Below are 9,236 nucleotides of genomic sequence, written 5' to 3'. Positions count from 1 at the left end.
GCATTTATGTGAAATCTTCAATCTGGATCGTTACTTTGTGAGCCCTATAACATTTTTTACGTTTGGAATTTAGAATTAGATATTAGAGACAAATTTATAGATAATTGAATTATCTTTAAAACTAATCTTAAACGAAGTCAATCAGATAACCACAGCTTGAGATATTTCCGAAATACTATTAGTATATCAGGCTGGCTGATAAGAGCGCGATTTTCTACTCTGAACTTGTAACCGATTTATCTACCTAATTTAATTTGAATTTGATTTTATACTGAACTTAAGGAATAGAGCTAGTATTCTTATCTTTTCATATAACAAAATATTATTCAAATCTAATAAATGTAGAATTAGTTATGACTATGTTTTAAAAGGTTGTTTACTGTCGGTTAGAGATTTACTACCACTAGTGCTTTCATATGTTTAAATTTTAAATTCAAATCTTAAATCATTACTATTTTAATTAATTAATTAGTTATTAAAAAATGACTTGATTCAAAAATTTGGGATGTTACACCATGCACAAAGGCAATGTGGTATACCAAGAAATACTTCTAAGATGGCCTCTCTCATAGCACGATCTCCGTCTATCACAACGCCTTTGGGTAGTTTTCCTGACATGATTTTCAAAAATTTCTTCTGTGCCCACTTGAAAGTTTTAGACTTTCATCTGTTCCAAAGATAGTTGTTTGGCCTTGGTGGATGGTCCCTGAAAATATGACTAAAGGCTTGTTGTAGACATTTTTCTTGTAAGTGGTGTCAAAAGCGAGTACATCGCCAAAACATTCATAATCAATAATGCTTGCTCCATCAACCTACACTAAATTATCCAACTTACAATCTTTTAAGATGAATTTTCCTAGAAATAACGGGTCACTGTCTGTCTTGGACAATAGATAGGCCAATGCAACAAATGCATAATTGTCTTTTACTTTTCCCCGCCTAGTCTTACTAATGTGGTTATGTAGGTCTTTACTGGTAAAACCCACTTTATCGTATCCACCCTTTTGGGAAATCATGTAACCCATTATATGACAGGTTTTAACACCACATGCTCGCAAGCTATCTGCTTGTGTTTTATCGGTGTCATTAAGCCCAAGATTCACAGCAATAAGATGTATGTACTTAGGTGGACACAGTGGATTATTGTGTTTACTCTCAAATACACTGACTTTTCACTTACCCGTCCTATAGTGACGAATGAAACGAATTCTAGCCTTACAGTTGACACGAGTAATTGCCCTATACTCCCTTTGCTGATTGTCCTTTTTAAGGTACTTCCAATGTCTTTCTCATACTTTATTGCAAATCAATTGTCTTGTATTAATGTTGCCATTAGCATCTACCATCTTCAAGTCTTTTCAGGACACAAATCCATAGCACTTGGCATATTTGGCATAAAATTCACAAACTTGAGATTCCATATCAAACACCAATCCTATATATCTTCAATGGTTGATGCAGATTTTTGAATATCCACAAACTAACCGGCAAAGGCACCGGGTCGTATCAAGTAATACCTCAGGTGAGTGAGGGTCGATCCCACGAGGATTGATGGACTGAGCAACAATAGTCAACTGATCCACTTAGTCAAGCAACCAGAAAGGGGTGTTTTGAGTTTCAAAAGCATCAAACAGTAAATTAAAGAGTAGAGAATGCAAATAATGAAGGTGGTGTGAAATATGTGAGAAAACAGTTAAGGTATCGGAGATGTTCACTTTTCCGGATTATGTTTTCTTACCAACTATTTTAATCATGCAAGATTCATTTCAAAGCAAACTTTAACTGACTAAACCCTAATGTCTTAGTGATTTAGTCTTCTTTAACCCAAATCAACTGCCAATGTCTTGGTCACTTAATTTAGATTAGAGGGTTAAGAGCAAATCTAGTTTATGGCCACAGAAATTCTAATTACCCAAGACTAAACGGATTATATGTCACGTATCTAGATTAGTTCAAGTAATTAGCAATTTAGGAGGAATTTGCTTTCAAGCTGTTGTTAAAGTGAGATAGCTCTGTCGAGAATTACAAGAACACATGTAGAATAAGGGTCATACTGTCGTTCCACCCAGATTCATAAGATGAAGAACGAAAACAATCCTTGAAACGGAATCAATACATTAATTAAAATAGTAAAGTAATATTATCAATCCATAAAAATAAACAGAGCTCCTAACCTTAACCGAGGAGGTTTAGTGGCTCATGACTTATAGAGAAAACAAGGGTTCCAAAAAATGAAACGTGTGGAAGAGAGTAAGAGGTCCGGTCCCCTCTAAAGGATAGACAACACTAACAATTAACTGTTTCTTAGCAGAATCAAGTAACAGAAATAGTTGCACAATCTAATCTACTGTCTTAATTTTTTAATGCATATAACTTTATTATTTGCAAGAAAAACAAAGAACAATCAATAGTACACAACCAGAAAATTCAACAACCAACAATGCATATTCAGCCAACAACAGTAGCATGAATTACAAACAAAAAATTCAACATAGAAAATGGAATTGTTTTCATATATTATGGGGGAATCAGACTCAAGGTCATCACTTATCCTAAATAAATCTCTTGGAATTATTTTCATAACATAGTGTTTGTCATTCACATATGGGTCTTGCACATAAAAACATTAGTTTACCTGAGATGCTAGCATAAATGGTTCTTCTTGGTAGTATTTTTTACTAAAATACACATATGAGAGACCAAAGTTATCTTTTGGAGCTGTATACCAGTCACACTTAAACAAGATTACCTTAAATTAGCCATAATCTAACTCAAACATATCAACTATTCTATTATAGTAGATTACTTTTGCTTCAATTGGATTCTTATCTTTCACACTAGCAAAACTAGGAGTCAATGCCTCTAATGTGACACCACTATTTTGGATTTTACGTCTCACATCACGATGCCTTGTATGGAACCTATACCCGTTAATAACATAACCTGGAAATATTTTCGCATCTCTATTTGGACCCCTAGCTAACCCTTTTGCCCAACCAAGCCCATCCTTTTTCATGGCATAAATTTTAAACCATTCTAAGAACTGTTGACTATGGTCTTTGGCTTTCTCCCACTTTCTTCTTTGTGGATTGTTATCATTAACTGCACCTTCATACTCTTTGAAGAGATCAAATATTCATATTCTTATTTGTTAGTAAGGTAAAATGCTATGATTGCGATCGAACAAATGATAATGAATTAAACAAAGTACCTCATATGTAGACTTCGATCTTATCACAATTGTTTAGGATGTATGCATGACTTTGTATTTCTGATTTTTTTTTATCTAAAATAAACAAATCTCCCATTTTTTCACCCAAAGGACATTGTTTTCTTAGAAACAAACTAGGAGTTCGCACCTCATTTGAAACACACTCATCATTATTTTGAGGGATTCTATTGAATCTTGTGTGAATATCCTCATGCAAATATCTTGAGCAAAATTTTTTACACTCATTGGCCAAATATCCTTCAGCAATGGATCCTTCTGAATGACTTCTATTACGAATATACGATTTTAGTGTGCACATATACCGTTCAAAAAGGTACATCCAACGATATTGAAGTCCTTACTGTTAGTCTCACTAACTGCAACTCTAGCTTCCTAATTAGCTAAGAGACAATGTTGTCTAAGCCTCCAAAATACTTTGAAGGCATTGGACATAAAATAACAAAGAAAAATGAATTTTAGCAATGCTTAAAAAAGGTCCTGAAGTGAGTGCCTCAGGAAAGCACTGAAGTTGTCCGCATAACATCAGTAATAAATTAATAGATGTATTCAAATTCACATAAACCAAACTTAATTACCGTCTTAATTTGTACCATAGCAGCAGCAAAGTAGTAGAGCAGTAGAAGCAGAATAAGAGAGGTAACAGTGGCAGTGAATAGCAATTCAGCAGCAGATAATTAGTACCACAACAACAGCAAAGCAGTACCACAGGAGCAACAAAATAAGAGAGGTGGCAACAGTAGTGAATAGAGAAGTACTGAAAGCTTGAAATAAAATAGACTTAGACTTTAGTAAATACTAATAACCAATATGTAACTACAAAAATTTTTCAGCAACCTCCTTCACCAAACAATTAAATTAGTTAACTACCCTTAAAAAAAAGAAATGAAAAAAATAGATTCTAATATAAGACTAGCTAACACCTAACAACATGCCACATGTAGAATAAGAAAATGGGGTGCCCTCAAAAAAAGAAATAATATGAACATTATTGGTTAAGAGTTGAGCATCAATTGTCACAACAGAATCTTATCCCATAGTAGACATATCAAAGCTCTTTTAGTTAAAATTTAATTCAAAGACGCTACATATTATTTTGTAGTTTAATGTTCTGTGCTGTAATTATCAATATGTTGTTCAGTGCATACCATGTCATCATCTAGTGACTTGAAATTTCTAACCAAAAATTTTCTTGAATGTTTTTATGACAAAAACAACTTAATTTGTTATAGTAGTTGGCATCATTAAAAACTTTAATGTTTATTTTATAATTATTTTCTCTTTTATATTTCTAATAAGGTTCAAATATATATAATAGAGAATAGAGAGTATAAAACTATAAATAGAAGGAATGTGCATTAAATGCCATTGAAGGAATGTGCTCTACAACTTTTTTTCTTTCTATCTAAGTGATTCTTTTTGGGTGTTAAAGATGAATTCTATTATATATAGGTTATCTAAGTCTAGGTAACGTGACATGGCAAATAGGCAAAAAATGGTAGAAAACGCAAGCTAAAGCATGTTGAAACAAGGGGCTATAGTCTCATCATTTCACAAAAGCAGACTTTGAAAAAAAATGTGCACCATACTTAATTAAATACATAACCTATCCTTACACATCTCCCATATTATTTTATTCATTTCTCCACAAAACTAAATTATACTAAGCAATCCAGTAGCAGATTAATTAACAACAACAGCAAACCAGAAGTAGAATAAGAGGTAGTAGTGGTAGCGAATAGCAATTCGTCAGTAGATAATTAGTACCACAGCAGCAGCAAGGCAGTACAGTAGTTCCACAAGAGCATCAGAATAAGAAAGGTGGCAGTGGTAGTGAATAGAGAACTACCGAAAGCCTGAAATAAAATAAACTTAGACTTAAGTAAATATTAATAACTAATAAGTATCTTTATAAAAAATAAATGGAGCATAACAGCAGAGCTCAAACAAATTTCTAATTGTTGAATACAAGACCAGACTAGCAGAGGCATTTACAGGATCATGCATATTGCATACCCCCAAACCAGACCAGACTAGCAGATTATTAAAAATGCATATTGAAAGACTAGACCAGACCATATTGCATATATAGCAAGCCTTATATATCCAAAAGTAAATGGAAATTTACCACTTTCAATAGACCAGACTGGCAGATTACTAAAAATCAATAGAACAGTATTTTGAATTACAACAACAATCAATAATGAATTATTTAAATAACTCATCTCATGTAACATGGCAAAAAAAAAAAAGAATTAAAGTATAATGTGCTCAATTCACCAACAACTATTCTCCTCCACTTTAATATCTCAGAAAAAACAGAAACTACAAACATCATAGCCCCAAAGCCAGTAACAGTGGCAAGCAAAATAATGACAACACCAAACAAATTCAGAGATTTTAAAGATAAGCATAATGACAAATATTCATAACGAGTGACAAATATCCATAACAGTATTTTGAATTACAACAACAATCAACAACAAATTATTTAATTTTTTGACAACTCACAAAATGAATTAAAAGAATTAGCTAGAACAACAAACCTTCTCTAATTCATAGAGAAAAATTCTCCACAGGGGTTAGGGTTTGCAGTGACAGGGAAAGGTTTGCGAGAGAGGGAAGATGAAAGGTTAGGTGTTTGCAACGACGGAAGGGAGCGGCGGCGGAGGGAGTGCCCACGGAGGATTTGCAAGAGAAAGTGAGGGCCAAAGAGGGAGGCCTTGCCAGAGAGAATCACCACTAAAGGAGGGTTAGGGTTTACAGCATTGGAGCACAGACGAAGGGAGCGGCAGCGGAGCGAGCGTCGACAGAGGGTTTGGAAGGGACAATGAGCGTCGAGGGAGGCCTTGCTAGAGAAAGTCATCGCCGAAGGAGGGTTAGGGGTTTAATGTGTACAAGGAAGATGGAAGGAGCAGTGATGGTTGGAGCGTTGGAAGAGGGAGCGCTGACAGAGGCATTGCGACAGAGGAGAGAGGGCGAGCGTCAGCGATGAGCTCTTTGTTAGGGTTCTTCAAAGATTTTCAAGGCATTGGTTCGAAGGAGAGAGTGTTTCGAAGAAAATAAAGAGTAGTGTTAGGCATTATTGTGTATGCAATTTAACTCTCAGTCTTTCAAAGAAAGAGGGGTGGGAAACCTTTTTTTTTTGAACTTTGTAGCCACGCTTTTGAAGCATGCCGAAAGAGTTAGAGGAAAAGGGCACGTTTCAAAAACATCACTATAACGAAACCATTTCGCCACGCTTCAAAAGCGTGCCTGTTGTTCTCTATCGCTACCATTTTGAAGCGTGGCAAGAAAAAGCGTGGCCAAATCTCTAATCAGTCGCCACCCTTATAAAAGCATGGCCATTGATCCTTTTTAGCCACGCTTTTAAAGTGTGGCAAAAAAATCGTGACCAAATCTCTAAGCAATTGCCATTCTCATAAAAAGCCTGGCCATTGACCCCTTTCGATTACGTTTTTGAAGCGTGACAAGAAAAAAGCGTGGTAACATGGGTTTTTTCTTGTAGTTTAAACACCGCTCAAGTAGCTGTGCACGAACATGAAAGACAGTAAGCCACATAACTTTGATTTTTGGGCCCATTTGATAATTTCAGAAACACTTACAAACTTATATTAAGATTAGTATAGTTTTAAGATTTAGCTTTTATGATCTATTTTCTTTAACATTTGTTTTTCTATTTTTCTATACAATTCATTTAACTTGACAAGCCATTAGCTAAGAATAACAACATGAATCCCAGTTCTTCATTAATTATGAAATACGGACACTTTGTTAAATTTTAGTGTTCGTGTGTACGACATATTTTTGATACGATATTCGTTCGACATACGTGTTTTTTGTGTCCAACCATATCTTAAAAAAAATCAAATATGTTTGGACATACTTAAATACCCTCACGTATCAGTATATTCAATATTATTCTTAACATGTATTCTTGAAATTAAATTAGTTCAGAAATAGTATATATTATTATTTTTAAAATAAAAATATTTTAAATACTTTATACAATTAAAAATAAAAGACATTAAAAATAATTAAAAAATTAATTTATATTTTAATATCAATAAAATATAAAAATATCATTATAACTTATCTAAAATATACTTTATATTTTATATATATGACATATTTTCGTATCTATAAGAATTTAAAATTCATGTTATGCTATATGATTGTGTCTTATATCTATGTCAGTATTCATATATCAGTTCATAATCGACAAAATTTAGAACTTCAATATGAAATTTTAGATTAATATTAACTATACCTAACTTTTCCTGTCTTTTGGGTTAACTTGTTACGTTTTTCGTAATATAAACAAGGTACCCCGGCAAACCTTTTATTTCTTGTTAATATATAAACATAATTAACTACACATCAAAAACTTCAAAACCTTTCCCATCAATTGTTGAATTCTTTTTTTCGTGTTAAGACCTAAACATACTATTAGAACTATACCCATAGGGAAGTCACCCAAAAAAAAAAAAATAAAAAAAATAAAAAAAAACTATAACCATAGGGTGCGACTAGTACTCTTTTCAAAACCCATTTTCAAACTAATTTGATGGAATAACATTTTAGGTTAAACTTCTGTCTCCATAGTGTCATTATAGTTATAGTTGAGTCTCTATAGTTTAAAAGATTTTAACTGAATCCTTACACTATTTTAAATTTTATAATTAGATTTTTGTCGTGTCAAAAATATTAGAATTAACATAATATTTTTTTTCAAATTAAAATTATCTATATTTAAGAATTAAATATATAAATCTAAATGTTTCTCATTTTTAAAGTATTCTGTTAATTCGAATATTTTTTACATAAAAATAATTTAATTTCAGAATTTAAAATGATATAAGAACTCAATTGAAAACTTTTGAACTATAAAAACTTAATTATAAATTTAATGAAATTATAAGAATTAACAGAATAATTTAATCAATATTTTATCATCACTAGTTATTTTTGGCATCATTGACATGGGTGGGTTAGGAATTTAGGATTTTGGGTTTTGGATTTGAAAATGGAGGCTAGGATTTTGGTGGATTAATGTTAGAATTTTGGGGCTAGAATGATGGAATTGCAAAGTAGTTTAGAGTAAAATTAAAAAAAAATTAACTAACTATTATTTATTAAAATATTAATTGTAGAATGAAATTTATTTTAAATATTAAAAATTAAATTAAATTAAATTAAATTAAATTAAATGTTTCAAAAGAATTATAGACAAAAAATGAGTAACTTATCAAAATTGTCCTAACATTTGAAATGTTGACAAAAATATTCTTTATTTTTATTAACGATAAAAATATCTTCAAAATATTTTTAAAACGTAATAAAAATATCCAATAATAAATATATATTTTTAACAAGTACTTTAGAGATTAGATTTTAATATAATTATTTACAAGTATAATTAGAAAAATAAAATATTTTTATTCTTAAAATTTAAAAATTTTACTGGAGTAGATTCCTTTTGCGTTTTTCTTTGTGGCAAGAATATTTTTAAAAAATAATTAAAAATTTTATAGATCTAATTTTAATCCAAATTTTTTATATGTACCTTTTAAATAGCTATCTAAATATTTCTACAAAATTTTGTACAAACACATAAGCGATTTATTAAATATAAAAATTATTTGTCATTTGTAAAAAATATTTTTTTTGTTATTTTAGTCACATTTTAAAATAGTTTAGACATTTTTATCATTATCAAAAGTGAAAAATATTTTTGTCAATATATTCAATAAAAAACTATGGACGATTTTGATAATTTCTCTAAAAATATACTTTGTTTTAATTGAGAATATAAAAAATTTATCTTTTAAAATTAGCAAAAGAAGTATACATGTAAAGTTATACTAAAAGCCAGTACAAATATCATTTGTCTTGCGCTTAATTAACAGTTATTCTCTTTTGACTCACCAGATTTGAATGTAATTGCTGGAATTTTATCAAAGTACTCTTTTTCTTAGGTAACTTGAAATACTAAAACGACAAGAAA

The sequence above is a fragment of the Arachis hypogaea genome, chromosome 19 (genome assembly GCF_003086295.3).
Source record: "Arachis hypogaea cultivar Tifrunner chromosome 19, arahy.Tifrunner.gnm2.J5K5, whole genome shotgun sequence".
Taxonomy (NCBI): Eukaryota; Viridiplantae; Streptophyta; class Magnoliopsida; order Fabales; family Fabaceae; genus Arachis; species Arachis hypogaea.
The sequence above is the reverse complement of the archived record's forward strand: the minus strand, read 5'-3'. Positions refer to the sequence as shown.